Here is a 16,800-nt window from a genome sequence, read left to right on the forward strand (position 1 = left end):
AAACACCCCTTACCCGAGACCGTTTCCGGAGTCGAGCATGAGGCGTTACTTGACTTAACTTAAAAGTTCAGGGCATAAAAATTTACTTTTAAAAGTTATTTCACTGTTCATAATAAGGCTGTCCACCTGCGCAGCAGTCACTAAATCAATTATAACTCAAGATACGAAACTAGAAATTTAGATCCGTAAATTTTCCCTGAAACTAGACTCATATATATTTTTATAAAAAATTTTTTAGAATTTTTGGTTCATCCAATTAGCACAGTTTCATAGTTAAATTCTCCCCTATTTTATAGATCGACTGTCCTGACCTCTCATCACTAAAATTCAGTTATCTCATTGTACAAACTTCATATGGTGTTCTCACTTGTTTCTATAGAAAATAGAATCAATAAGGAATCTAGAAATATAAATTAAAACTCATAAATATTTTTTTACAATTTTTAATGATTTTCCAAAGTCAGAACATGGGATTCCGAAAACCACTTTGACCTTGTCTAACTAAAATGCAAATATCTCAGAATACATATTTCCTTTGTCTACACCCTTATTTTTATATGAAAATAGACTCAAAAATATTTAATTATATATCTCATCCACCCTATAATTCATTTTCTACTATCCTTGGTGATTTTTCAAAATCACGTCACTACTGTTGTCTCAAAACTGATTCACTACCAATTTTTACTTTTTCATGATTTCTATGCATAATTTATCACCTAGACATTTATAACAACAAACACCTTCATACTTGGCCATTTTAATAACTATTCATCATCAAATATTTACATATCATCTTTTGGTCATATCTTAAGAATATACAATCGAAATGACCAAGTCCCTATACATGCCATAGCTGAAAACATTTATCGTCTTAAAATACCGAGTTGTGGTGGTTGATAGTGTGAACGCTCTCCGACGTCTTCAAGATCCCGACTATGCTTGATAATACTATATGAAAGAAAAAGAAATAAAAGAAGTAAGCATAAAGCTTAGTAAGTTTACAAGTAAATAAATAACAACATTTATCATAATCAATTATATTCATAAATTTTTATTAAGCATTAAGATCTTTACTTTCTTCTTTACTTACTCTCTTACTCGTTTACTTACTTGCTTGCTTAACTTACTCCTTTGTTGCTAAAATTTCTTTTCTCAACTGATAACTGAGATACTCTTAATCTTATTAACTCACCTGAACTTGTCTATTAGGCTTTTACCTGAACTTTCATGTAACATCGTCTATATATTAGCCCGTTGAATCACTTGGAATACTGAGGATACTTGGGTCTCCTGTTTGAATATAACATGCCAAAGCTATGTCCCAGACATAGTCTTACATGGGATATTTCTTGTACTACCAATGCCATATCCCAAATATGGTCTTACATGAGAGTTCTCATATAGGTGCCCATGCCATGTCCTAGACATGGTCTTACGGGGGACCTCTCATCTCGGTGTCAATGCCATTCCCAGACATGGTCTTACATGAGGCCTCTCATCTCGGTGCCAACGTCATGTCCTAGACATTGTCTTACATGAGACCTCTCATAATCTCAATGATGCCAATGCCATGTCCCAGACATGGTTTTACATGGGATCTCTTTACCCCAATGTCACGACATTTGTATACATTCCTCGTGTTTCAACGGGGCCTTTTAACACTGATTCTCTGTCATCTCATACTTGAGTTAACATTAGATATTTTCGTGAAATAAATACATAATTGCTGAAAAATAACAGCATTAATAATAATTATCAAAATATTGCATTTATTTACCGTAAACTTACCTCGGTACAAAATATAGCCAAATTCACCAACTTAGCCTTCAACTTTATTATTTCCTTTGTCTAAGTTTGAGTTTCGTTCTTCTTGATCTAAAATAGAAAATTTAACTCATTTAATACTCACATTTATCAAAATAGCCCTTGACTCTAACTTTGGCGAAATTATGATTTTGCCCCTAAACTTTTACATAATTATGTTTTTGCCCCAAAGTTCGGAAATTAAACTTCATCTCATATTCTTATGTTATATAACATGCTGAACATTTTTCTCTTCTATGGAAACATCAAATTCTCACTCTAACACTTACTTATGTACATTAGGGATTTTTACCGATTATGTCAACTTACTCGTTTTCGCTTAAAATCGGCTAGCAAAAGTTGTTTAACATAATTTCTAGCTTCATATCCTATCATAAAACATCAAAATAAAAACTTTTCACCTATGGGTATTTTTCCAAATATAAACCCTAGGTTAAATTATTAATAAGCTAAATTAAGCTACCGAGATCTCAAAAACGTAAAAAGCATTAAAAACGGGGCTTGGGATCACTTACTATGGAGCTCGGAAGCTTGAAAACCCTAACTATGGCTTCTCCCCTTGCTAAATTCGGCCTAATGAAGAAGATGATCCAAAATTGGCTTTTAATTTTGTTTTTAATTCATTTTAATAACTAAATGACTAAAATGCCCTTAATGAAAAACTTTGGAAACATGCCTAACCATGTCCATTTTTGTCTACCAACTTAACCAATGGTCTAATTACCATATAAGGACATCCAATTTAAAATTTCATAACAATTGGACACCTCTAACATGTAGAACTCAACTTTTGCACATTTTAGAATTTAGTCCTTTTGACTAAATTGAGTGTCCAAACGTCAAAATTTTCGAACGAAATTTTCACGAAATAAATTTGTGAAATCGTAGACCATAAAAATATAATAAAATAATTTTTTCCTTATCGAATTTGTGGTCTCGAAACCACTGTTCCGACCAGGCCCAAAATCAGGATGTTACATTTCTCCCCCTTTAGGGATTTTCATCCCCAAAAATTTTACCTGTGAAGAGATTTGGGTACTGTTTTCATATAGCCTCTTCGGGCTCCCATGTAGCCTCGTCTATCCCATTCCTGTTCCATAATACTTTCACAAGTGCAATACTTTTGTTCCTTAGTTGGTTGGTCTCTCGAGCTAATATCTTTACCGGTTATTCATCGTAAGTCATGTTTGGCTGAATCTCAACCTCTGTCTGAGAAATCACATGTGACAGATCTGAATGATAACGACGTAACATAGACACATGTAACACATCATGAATCTTCTCTAACTCAGTCGACAAAGCTAACTGATATGTTAAAGGCCCAACTCTTTCAAAAATACCCTATCACCAACTTGGAACTCAATCTCTTTTCTTTTCAAATCTGTATAGGATTTCTGTCTATCTAAAACTGCTTTCAAGCAATCTCTAATGACTTTTACTTTCTCTTCTATTTCTTTGACTAGACCAACCCCGTAAATCTGATTTTCCTTAAGCTCTGTCCAATACAAAGGCGTACGACACTTGCGTCCATACAAAGCTTCATAAGGTGCCATTTTCAAACTTGACTGATAACTATTATTATAGGCAAATTCTACCAACGGTAAATATTTCTCCCAACTACCTTGGAATTCTAAAACACAACATCTAAGCATATCTTCAAGTACCTGAATAACTCTCTCTGACTGACCATCGGTCTGAGGATGGAAAGTTGTACTAAAACTCAACTTTGTGCCCAAAGCTTGCTGCAATTTCTTCCAAAATCGTGAAGTAAATCTCGAATCTTTATCTGATATAATCAATAACGGTACTCCATGCAGTCTGACTATCTCTGAAATATACAACTCGGCCAACTTGTCAAATGAATATTTGACACTTCTCACCATACAAGTAATATCTCCAGATTTTAAACGCAAATACAATGGCAGCTAGTTCTAAATCATACGTCGGGTAGTTTTTCTCATGTGGCTTTAACTATCTGGAAGCATATGCTATTACTTTACCTTCTTGCATAAGTACACAACCCAATTCATTCAAGGATGCATCACTATAAATCACAAATTCTTTACCCGGTTATGGCTGTACCAAAACAGGAGCTTCTGTCAACAATGCCTTTAACTAGTCAAAACTCTGCTGACACTTCTCAGTCCATTCAAACTTGACATCTTTCTGCAACAATCTTGTCAACCGAGTCGCTATCATGGAAAATCCCTTTAACCAGCTAATCCAAGAAACTTCTAACCTCTGACACATTTCTAGGTGGTTTCCACTCAACAATTGCTGAAATTTTACTCAGATCAACTTTAATACCATCACCTGACACAATGTGTCCAAGGAATCTGACTTCTCGAAGCTAGAACTCACTTTTGCTAAACTTGGCATACAACTGATTATCTCTTAGAATCTGTAAAATTTTTCTGAAATGTTTAGCATGTTCAGTCTCATCAGGAGAATAAATCAGAATATCATCAATAAACACGACTATAAACTTATCCAAGTACAGTCGAAAGATTCGGTTCATTAAATCCATGAATATGGTAGGAGCATTAGTCAAACCAAATGGCATCACAAGAAACTCATAGTGACCATACCTAGTCCGGAAAGCAGTCTTCGGAACATCTAACTCTTTAACCCGCAACTAATAGTAACCGTATCTCAAATCTATCTTAGAGAACACAGTGGCTCCTTTCAATTGGTCAATCAAATCGTTAATTCTAGGCAGTGGATATTTATTCTTTATTGTTACTTTGTTAAGCTTCCGATAATTTATACACAACCTCATCGAAATGTCTTTCTTTTTCACAAAAAGCACCGGTGCACCCCACGGAGAACAACTAGGCCTTACAAAACCTTTATCAGTTAATTCCTGCAACTGAGCTTTCAATTCTTTCAATTCTAACGGGGCCATTCTATAAGGAGCAATAGAAATGAGAGTTGTACCTGGAACCAACTCAATACCAAATTCAACTTCTCTAACAGGAGGCAAACCTGACAATTCTTCCAGAAACACATCTAAATACTCACGTACCACTGGCACTGATTTAATTTTCAACTCTGGATCTTTAGTGTTCAATACAAAAGCAAGATAAGCTTCACACCCTTTTCTCAAATATTTCTGACCAGACATAACATAAATCATAGAGAGAGAACTATCTGACTCATCTGAATCAACCCAGATAATATCATCATTTTCACATTTCAACTCAATGTATTTCTTTCCACAATTCACTATCACATCATGGGCAGTCAACCAATCCATACCAAGAATCACATCAAACTCATCAAATGGCAATAGCATGAGATCAGCCGAAAAACAGTGACCTCTAATCATCAAAATGCAACTCTTATATACTTTATCTACTAACACATATTGGCCTAATGGATTTGATACTTTAATTACACATTCAGTGGATTCTATAGGCATGTCCATATTAGGCATCAATCTCATACAAACATAGGAATTAGTCGAACCCGGATCAATTAAAGCAATAACATTAGTATCATAGAGAGAAAATGTACCCGTAATCACATCAGGGGAGGATACCTCTTCCCGAGCACTAATAGCATATGTTCTTGCGGGTGCTCTAACATCTGATTAGCTGCTGAGTCTTTAGACGTACCCCTGTTACTTCTTCCAACTCCCAGGTTCCTCTGTGATCTGCCTCTAGTAGGAGCATTTCCCAATCTTGCACTCAATATTGCTTCTCTTTTAAATATTTCAGGACAATCCCCAATAAAATGATCTAGTGCACCACATCTGAAACAAGTATTTTCATTTGCTCGACACTCACCAAGACGACGTCTACCACACTTAGCACACTCTAGTCTAGATGGTCAAGTACTACCCACACTTTCAACTGAAGTAGTCTGAGCTCTTGAACCCACAAATCCTCTACCTTTGTTTCGGCTAGGATACCAGGCTGAAAAATTTATTCTAGTAGAAAACTCTCTAGGCCTCTTGGATGTAGACTGAAATGATCTGCTCATCCACCTTTTCTTCGTGTCTGGAACCTCAATCTCAACTTTGCCCCCTTTTTTAACAACTCCTCTGCTTTACAGGCTCTTTCAACTAGAACAACTAACTCTTTTATCTCTAGAACACCAACTGACAATCGAATATCATCATTAAGTCCATCCTTAAATCTTTTGCACATAATAGCTTCTGGAGATACACACTCTCGAGCATACTTACCGAGTCTGACAAATTTACATTCATACTCAGTCACAGTCATCTTACCTTGTTTTAACTCAAGAAACTCTTTTCTTTTCTGGTCAATAAACCTCTGACTGATATACTTTTTACGGAACTCCTCCTGATAGAAATCCCAAGTAACTCTCTACTCGGTACAACTAATACAAGAGTCTTCCACCAATGATAGGCTGAATCTCTGAGAAGTGAGACAACACACTTCATGCATTCTTCAGGTGTACAAGATAATTCATCAAAGGCTCTAATAGTATTCTCGAGCCAAAATCCTGCTCTCTCTGCATCATCATCTTTAGTAGCCTGAAATTCTTCAGCCCTTTGTTTTTTGATCTTATCAACTGGTGGACTTTCTCTTATAACTGTACCTGTAACTGGGGAGCTACATGGGGAATTTGAAGATCATGACGGGGTGGAGATCTAACAGCCAGATTTGTACGAGCGAACTCGGCAAACGATTCATTCATAGCTTGGAAGAAGGCTTCTCGAGCCCCTCCTCCCTGACTAACTGTAATGGGCCTTTCACTAACATTAACATCTGGTGGCACCGTCTCTTCTGTGGGAGCGAGCATATTACCCTCTACTTCATTTGTACTAGATCGTTCGGGATCCATAACTATAAAAGAAAACATTTCAAAATCGTCAGGAGTCCTCACACTATCAAAATATATAAGTATGGCATGTATAGCTAGACTCTTATTCATACTGAATATTTCGAGAACTGGCTAAACCTGCTTTGATACCAATAAAATGTAACACCCCTTACCCGAGACCATTACCGGAGTCGAGCATGAGGCGTTACTTGACTTAGCTTAAAAGTTCGGGGCATAAAAATTTACTTTTAAAAGTTATTTCACTGTTCATAATAAGGCTATCCACCTGCGCAGCAGTCACTAAATCAATTATAACTCGAGCCACGAAACTCAAAATTTAGATCCATAAATTTTCCCTGAAACTAGACTCATATATATTTTTACCATAAAGTTTTTAGAATTTTTAGTCTAGCCAATTAGTACATTTTATTAGTTAAATTCTCCCCTATTTCACTGATCAAATGTCCTGACCTCTGATCATTAAAATTCAATTATCTCACTGTACAGACTTCATATGGTGTTCTCACTTGTTTTTATAGAAAATAGACTCAATAAGGAATCTAGAAATATAAATTAAAACTCATAACTATTTTTAAAATTTTTAGAACAGAGGATTCGAAAACCACTTTGACATTGTCTAACTAAAATGAAAATATCTCGAATACATAATTCCTTTGTCTACAATGTTATTTTTCTATGAAAATAGACTCAATAATATTTAATTCTATATCTCATATACACTCTAATTCATTTTCTATTATCCTTGGTGATTTTTCAAAATCATGTCACTATTGTTGTCTCAAAACCGATTCACTACCAATTTTTACTTTTTCATGATTTCTATGCATAATTTATCACCTAGACAATTATAACCACAAACATCTTCATACTTAGCCATTTTAATAAATATTCATCATCAAATATTTACATATCATCTTTTGGTCATATCTTAAGAATATACAATCGAAATGACCAAGTCCCTATACATGCCATAGCTGAAAACATTTATCGTCTTAAAATACCGAGTTGTGGTGGTTGATAGTGTGAACGCTCTCCGACGTGATGTGCGCACGCTCACACCAACAAAGTAAACTGATCCGGAGGTCTTACCATTAGGACCTATTACTCGATCTAGGGCAAAGAAATTCAGGGAAGCTTTGTTCCTTACTTGTGCTACGATTCCAGATTTATTCGATCATGTTCATGCCTTAGAACATAGGCTTTATAACATGTTGCATGCTGATATGTGACGTATTTAGGTTCTACTATGTATTATGTGTGTATTTAAGTATGTTTTGGTATTGATTTGATGTTGTTTGTGTTTTAATGAATAAGTTTGCATTATGTTTACTGACTTGTTAATAAGTTTTCAATAAGTTTGCATTACTTTAATGCATGTTTGTTTTTTACCATAAGGAAACGTAATGGATGACTTAAGATATCATTTCTAGCTCGGTTGAAGCTCAAATATGTGCATGCAACTCATCTCACTCGAAATAGTTCGAAAGATTGTTTCTAGCTCATTTCACTCAATACATTTCTAGCTAGCTCAAACTCAGCTCCACCACTCAACTCCGGTGACGAGTCCGTAGCGGTAAACGTGTCCTATGTAATGGCAAGTGTCCTATGCATTTGTGGCAGCCCATGAGGCATCCAAACATGTGAGGAGCACATGACCGCTTGTGCACAAGAGTGTGTGTGTGCATGTGTAGCGAATATACAAGGATAAGAACAAGGGAGGTTGTCGTTTGAAATTTAAATGTATGGTGTTATTAAATGACGCCAAAAGGAGTTATAACTCCTTATTTTAAACCCTTTTGATTACAGACCACGAATTTCCATTCAACACCCTCTTTTGTACTTATAAATACATATTAAAATGATGTATTCAAGTTAGATGATTTATGAAAACAATTACGTTTGAGAATTTCTCTCAATTTCGGTTCTTCATTGAACTTTCCTTGGCATTTCAGACTTAGTTTGTTGTGTCAAATTTTCTTGATACTTGGGTTCCTAGATCGCTATCTAGAGGGTCCAAGTCCTTTTGACGTTGAATGATTCGATTCGGGTTTGCTCATGAGATTGTGCAAGTTCTTTCGAGTTTAACGTTAATCTATTCCAACGATTACTTTTGCCATTGTTGAACACTCAAGTTGTCGCCTTGGCCGTTTCATGACGCTGCTCAACTTCACCGATTGAATTTCTTTTTGTTTTAAACGCCAACAACTTCATTTTCCTTCCATTTTGTTCTTTTATTTTACCCATATTTTACCATGATTATTTCTTTAATTCTTTCTTTGTTTTCTTGTTGCAGAACGTGCTTACAACATTCCTAGATTCGTAACATACTGAAGATAGTCTGTTTCGTTAGGCTCCATCGTATCATCTGGTATCAGAGCCAGGTTGGAATTGTTGTACTTTTCTTCTCCAACAAGAAAATTCGAAATTCAAAACCAAATATATATATATATCAGTTTCAAAATTCAAAAAACAACAACAAAAAGAGAAAGAAAATCGATTCAAAAATAAAAAAATAAAGGAGGAATTGAAATTTATCAAGTTTGGGAATGAAAAAAAAGTGTGTTTTGTTATGTTGAAATGTTGAATAATGTTTAGTTTTGTACTCTGTAATTGCGAAGTGCTTGGATATCAACCAAACGAACTATTCTTATTTGTTCGAGCTAGGAACGTTGTAAAGCACTTCTTTGCGAGAAGAAACTAAATTATTTAAATTCCATCCTTTTCCTTTGTTTATTTTATTTTCTTATCCTTTTACTCTTTTCTTATCCTTTCCCTTTGTTTATTTTTTTTTTTTCTCTCTCTCTAACAGTGTGTTTTCCTTATAGCCAACACAATTATAACAGTTTTGAAATGTTGTATTAGTCCTTTAAAGAACTAAAACACGAGAAATTGTGAGGGAAAAAGGCATTGAGCGTTGTGAGAATAGAAGGGAGACAAAAGAGTCATTCACGCATTCTCCCGAGTGAAACACGGCCGATCGCTATTTTAGAGTGCAGTTCTTTGGAGTGAAACCGAGAGGTTTTGAGAGTGTCTTGTGAGGACTTTTACTTTTGTTTTACTTAACTCATTATCTGTATTTTGTGTGTTGCTTTAGATGACAGGATCGAAGATCGTAGTCGTGGTGGAGATCAACCACAGATTTGCAAATGCAAGCTATTACTCGCACCTTGCAACGTCTATTAGAAAATGCATTAGAGCCTATACACTCTCGTTTGGACAAGATTGAAGGGGTGGTTCACAATCATCCATAATGAACATAATGATGAAAATGACATTGAACATTCACCAAGGGTGAATCAACGACCGAGACGCATACAGTTGACGATAATATTTCTAACATTAAAGTTGCCATACCTTCTTTTCGTGGACGTTCAGATCCAGATGCTTATCTGACATGGGAAAGCAAGGTTGAACACGTTTTTGAGTGTTATAACTACTCAGAACAGAAAAAAGTTTGACTAGTAGCTATGGAGTTTGTTGACTATGCACTGGTATGGTGGGACCAATTACTGATTAGTCGACGACGTACAGGTGAAGATCTAGTGAGAACATGGGAAGATATGAAGCGTATCATGCGGGACGATTTGTTCCTTCTCACTATCATCGAGATTTATTTGAATTACAAACCTTGAAACAGGGCAACAGGAGCGTTGAGGACTATTTCAAGGAGATGGAGATGTCCATGATGCGTGCAAACATAGTTGAGGACTGTGAGGCGATTATGGCTCAGTTTTTGGCAGGTTTAAATTCTGAAATAGCAAACATTGTTGAAATGCAACATTATGTTGGGTTGGATGACATGGTGCATATGGCGATCAAAATTGAGCGACAACAACGTAGAAAAGCTTCTACTCGAGGTAATACTCCATTTAAATCTTTTTCGAATCCTTTATACACCCCTAACAATGCCAGGAACAAGCACCACAACCGCCATTAAGGATTCGAGAGCCAGGCGAACCCAGCAAACCAAAGCCTCCCATTGCTGATAATGGACGTGGCAAACAACCAATGGTGGCACTAGAACGATCAAGAGATATTTAGTGCTTTAAGTGCCTTGGTAGAGGACATGTTGCTAGCTAGTGTCCTAATCGGAGGGTTATGTTGATGCGAGAAGATGGAGAGATCGAGTCAGATTCTGAGGAAGATGTACATGAACTCCCGACTAAAGAAGATGAAGAGAATGACCTAGAAGTTGCTGAATCTGGTCAAGTTATGGAGATCATGGTTGTCAAACGTAGTTTGAATGTGCAACAGGTGCAAGACGAGCAACAATGTGAGACTATCTTTCACACACGATGCAAGGTTCAAGATAAGGTATGTGTTGTGATTATTGATAGCGGTAGTTGTACTAATGTTGCTAGTTCAGTGATGGTTGACAGATTAGGTCTTAAGACGACAAAGCATCCGAATCCGTACAAGTTGCAGTGGTTGAATGACGGTGGAGAACTTAAAGTGACGAAACAAGTGGTTGTACCGTTTTCAATTGGAAAGTACAAGGACGAGGTCCTTTGTGATGTTGTGTCGATGGATGCTACTCACCTTCTTTTGGGCGCCTTGGCGAGATGACAAGAGGGCAATGCATGATGGTTTTACAAATCGATACTCTTTTATGCATGCAGTAAGAAGATTACTTTGGCTCCTTTGACACCGAGTCAAGTAATTGAAGATCAAACAAGCTTGAAAAAGAGTAAGGAAGTTGCAAAGGAGAAGAAAAAGATGAGCGTATATGCAAGCAGTCGAGAAATCAGGAAATGTCTTTCCTCTCACCAATCCTTGTTTATTTTAATATTTAAAGATCATTGTTTATTGGCTGAGTTCCTGCTGATTTGCCTGCATCGATTGTGTCCCTTTTGCAAGAGTTTGAGGATGTGTTTCCGAAAGAAACACCGAAGGGATTACCACCTCTTCGTGGCATTGAGCACCAGATTGATTTCATTCCAGGTGCTACCATTCCAAATCGACCAGCTTATCGTACTAACCCTGAAGAGACGAAAGAGCTTCAAAGGCAAGTTGCAGAATTGATGGACAAGGGTTATATTCGAGAAAGTTTGAGTCCATGTCTTTGTTCGGTGTTGTTAGTACCAAAGAAAGATGGGTCTTGGAGGATGTGCGTAGATTGTAGAGCTGTGAATCAAATTACAATTAAGTATCGTCATCCTATTCCTAGACTTGATGACATGTTGGACGAGCTTTGTGGAGCCGTCATCTTCTCCAAAATTGACTTGAAGAGTGGATATCATCAGATTCGCATGCGAGAAGGCGACGAATGGAAGACAGCCTTCAAAACAAAGCTAGGTTTGTATGAATGGTTAGTGATGCCTTTTGGTTTAAGTAATGCACCTAGTACTTTTATGCGACTAATGAATCATGTTCTGCGATCTTTTATTGGAAAGTTTTGTGTTGTGTACTTTGATGACATTTTAGTTTATAGCAAGACTTTGCAGGATCACGTAGAACATCTGAGAGCTGTATTGCAGACTTTGAGAAAAGAAAGATTGTATGGTAACGTAGAGAAATGTGTGTTTTGTACTGACAGACTTACATTTCTTGGTTACATTGTGAGTGCACAGGGTGTTGAAGTTGATCATGGGAAAATAAAGGCAATTCAGGAATGGCCACGACCGACATCGATTACTCAGGTTAGATCATTTCATGGTTTAGCTAGTTTTTATCGACGGTTTGTTCCTAACTTCAGTTCTATTACCGCACCCTTAACCGGAATTATTAAAAAGAATTCCAGCTTCTTGTGGGGTAAAGAACAAGAAGATGCCTTCTGAAAATTAAGGATTGTTTAACAAAAGCACCGATGTTAGCCTTACGACTTTGATAAAACTTTTGAAATTGAATGTGATGCTTTTGGAGTTGGTATAGCGCAGATTTTAATACAGAAAAGAGGCCGTTGCATATTTTAGCGAGAAACCGAGTGGAGCAACATTGAATTATCCGGTTTATGATAAAGAGATGTATGCACCGATTCGGGCATTGGAGACATGGCAAGATTACTTGTTGCCTAAGGAGTTTGTGATCCACATCGACCACGAGGCTTTGCGATATATCACAGTCAACATAAATTGAACAAACGACATGCTAAATGGGTTGAATTCTTAGAATCTTTTCCTTATGTCATTCGATACAAAAAAGGGAAAGATAATGTCGTTGCTGATGCATTATCACGCAGATATGTACTATTGAGTTATCTTGATTCACATTTGATTGGATTTGCATATATTCGAGAGTTATACTCTGATGATCATGATTTTTGAGATAAGTATAATGCTTGTGAGAAAGGTGCAGATGGAAAATTCTACAGGCATGATGGATATCTTTTCAAAGAAAACAGGATATGCATTCCACAGGGTTCAATGCGTGATATACTAATCTGTGAAGCACATGAAGGTGGATTGATGGGTCATTTTGGGGTTACTAAAACGTTACACACCTTAAAAGAGCATCTTTTCTGGCCTAAGATGCGCCGGGACATTGAACGCTACTATGAACGTTGTGTGACATGTAAGAAAGCAAAATCGAAGGTTTCACCACATGGTATGTACTTACCTTTACCTATTCCTGAATCCCCTTGGACTGATATTTCAATGGACTTTATTTTGGGATTACCTCGAACTAGAACAGGTCGGGATAATATATTTGTTGTGGTTGATAGATTCTCGAAGATGACACATTTCATTTCATGCCATAAGACTGATGATGCTGTTAATGTGGCTAACTTGTTCTTTAAAGATGTTGTACGATTACATGGTATTCCTAGGTCGATTGTTTCTGACAGGGATGTGAAGTTTTTGAGTCATTTTTTAAGGACTTTTTGGAGCAAACTAGGTACGAAACTTATGTTTTCTACTACTTGTCATCCCCAAACTGATGGGCAAACTAAGGTTGTTAACAGAGTTTTATCTACTTTACTTTGATCCATCATTAAAAAGAACATCAAAACTTGGGAAGATTGTTTGCCACACGTTGAATTCGCTTATAACCATGTTGTACATTCTGCTACTAAGATGTCACCTTTTGAGGTTGTTTATGGCTTTAATCCTATTACGCCTCTAGATATGTTGCCTTTGCCGCAGAACAGTGATTAACGAGGACGGTAAAGTAAAAGCGAATCGTGAAGAAATTGCATCAACAAAGTTAAGGAGAACCTCGAACGAAGGACTCAACGAAGATACAAAGCAAGCAAACAAGGCGTAAAGCGAGTAACCTTCGATGTGGGAGATTGGGTTTGGGTTCATTTCGAAAGGAACGATTTCCACCAGGCGGTCCAAGTCATTATCGCGTGGTGATGGTCCTTTTCGGTGTTGGAGAAAGTGAATGACAACGCCTACAAGTTAGACTTCTTGGGAGAATACAATGTGAGTGCCACATTTAATGTTTCGATTTAACCCTTATGATGATTCTCTGATTTGAGGACAAATCCTTTTCCGAAGGGGATGATGTGACGCTCACACCAACAAAGCAAACCGATCCGGAGGTCTTACCATTAGGACCTATTACTCGATCTAGGGCAAATAAATTTGGAAGCCTTGTTCCTTACTTGTGCTACGATTCCAGATTTATTCGATCATGTTCATGCCTTAGAACATAGGCTTTATAACATGTTGCATGTTGATATGTGACGTATTTAGGTTCTACTATGTATTATGTGTGTATTTAAGTATGTTTTAGTATTGATTTGATGTTGTTTGTGTTTTAATGAATAAGTTTGCATTATGTTTACTGACTTGTTAATAAGTTTTCAATAAGTTTGCATTACTTTAATGCATGTTTGTTTTGTTTACCATAAGGAAACGTAATGGACAGTGACTTAAGATATCATTTCTAGCTCGGTTGAAGCTCAAATATGTGCATGCAGCTCATCTCACTCGAAATAGTTCGAAAGATTGTTTCTAGCTCATTTCACTCAATACATTTCTAGCTAGCTCAAACTCGGCTCCACCCACTCAACTCCGGTGACGAGTCCGTATAAATGAAACGTGTCCTATGTAATGGCAAGTGTCCTATGCATTTGTGGCAGCCCATGAGGCATCCAAACATGTGAGGAGCACATGACCGCTTCTCGCACAAGAGTGTATGTGTGCATGTGTAGTGAATATACAAGGATAAGAACAAGGGAGGTTGTCGTTTGAAATTTAAATGTATGGTCGTTATTAAATGATGCCAAAAGGAGTTATAACTCCTTATTTTAAACCCTTTTGATTACGACCACGAATTTCCATTCAACACCCTCTTTTGTACTTATAAATACATATTAAAATGATGTATTCAGTTAGATGATTTATGAAAACAATTACGTTTGAGAATTTCTCTCAATTTCGGTTCTTCATTGAACTTTCCTTGGCATTTCGAGACTTAGTTTGTTGTGTCAAATTTTCTTGATACTTGGGTTCCTAGATCGCTATCTAGAGGGTCCAAGTCCTTTTGACGTTGAATGATTCGATTCGGGTTTGCTCGAGAGATTGTGCAAGTTCTTTCGAGTTTAACGTTAATCTATTCCAACGATTACTTTTGCCATTGTTGAACACACAAGTTCTTTGCCTTGGCCGTTTCATGACGTTCAACTTCACCGATTGAATTTCTTTTTGTTTTAAACGCCAACAACTTCATTTTCCTTCCATTTTCGTTCTTTTATTTTACCCATATTTTACCATGATTATTTCTTTAATTCCTTGCTGTTTTCTTGTTGCAGGAATGTGCTTACAACATTCCTAGATCCGTAACATACGAAGATAGTCTGTTTCGTTAGGCTCCATCGCATCACGACGTCTTCAAGATCCCAACTATGCTTGATAATACTATATGAAAGAAAAAGAAATAAAAGAAATAATCATAAAGCTTAGTAAGTTTACAAGTAAATAAATAACAACATTTATCATAATCAATTGTATTCATAAATTTTTATTAAGCATTAAGATCTTTACTTTCTTCTTTACTTACTCTCTTACTCGTTTACTTACTTGCTTGCTTAACTTACTTCTTCGTTGCTGAAATTTGTTTTCTCAACTGATAACTGAGATACTCTTAATCTTATTAACTCACCTGAACTTGTCTATTAGGCTTTTACCTGAACTTTCATGTAACATCGTCTATTTATTAGCCCGTTGAATCACTTGGAATACTAAGGATATTTAGGTCTCCTATCTAAATATAACATGCCAAAGCTATGTCCCAGACTTAGTCTTACATGGGAGGTTTCTTGTACATCCAATGCCATATCCCAGATATGGTCTTACATGAGAGTTCTCATATAGGTGTCCATGCCATGTCCCAGACATGGTCTTACGGGGGACGTCTCATCATGGTGCCAAAACCATGTCCCAGACATGGTCTTACGTGGGATCTCTTTACCCAAATGTCATGACATTTGTATCCAATACATTCCTTATGTTTCAACGGGGCCTTTTAACTCTGATTCTCTGTCATTTCATACTTGAGTTAACATTAGATATTTTCATGAAATAAATGCATAATTGCTGAAAAATAACATCATTAATAATAATTATCAAAATATTGCATTTATTTATTGTAAACGAGAATTGTTAAATTAAGCTTACAATATTGTTTATTCAATTCATCCTAGAAGCAATAAAATGTATAACAATCTGAAACAACGTCATTGGTGGTTGGGAATGAAATATAAAATATCAAAGTTTGTATCTAGATGCTTAGTTTGTTAGTAGGTGAAAGCCAAACTTCAGGTTGCATCAGGTTTGTTACAACCTGTGATGATTCCCGAGTGGAAATGGGAACACGTCACTATGGATTTTGTTTCAAGGTTGCCGTTGACTCCGAAAAGATAGTTTGATCAAATTAGCTCATTTTATACATGTTCTAACTGATAAATCACTTGAGAAATTAGTTGAATTATATGTTTTAGAAATTGTGAGATTGCATGGTGTACCGTGTCAATCATATCCGATCGTGATCCATGGTTTACCTCTAGATTTTGAAGTAAGTTGTACGAGGCTTTGGGCTCCAGATTGAATTTCAGTACCGCCTTTTATCCACAAATAGATGGTCAGTCAAAACGGGTAATGTGACACCCCAAACTTGACCGGGATAGACTGGCCCAAATTCGAAGTGTTACATTAGCCATCGAAGTGACTCTCCAGCTAACGACCACTATACACACAGTCTAACCTTATAACA

This window comes from Gossypium raimondii, chromosome 12 (assembly GCF_025698545.1).
Source record: "Gossypium raimondii isolate GPD5lz chromosome 12, ASM2569854v1, whole genome shotgun sequence".
In the NCBI taxonomy this organism is placed as follows: domain Eukaryota; kingdom Viridiplantae; phylum Streptophyta; class Magnoliopsida; order Malvales; family Malvaceae; genus Gossypium; species Gossypium raimondii.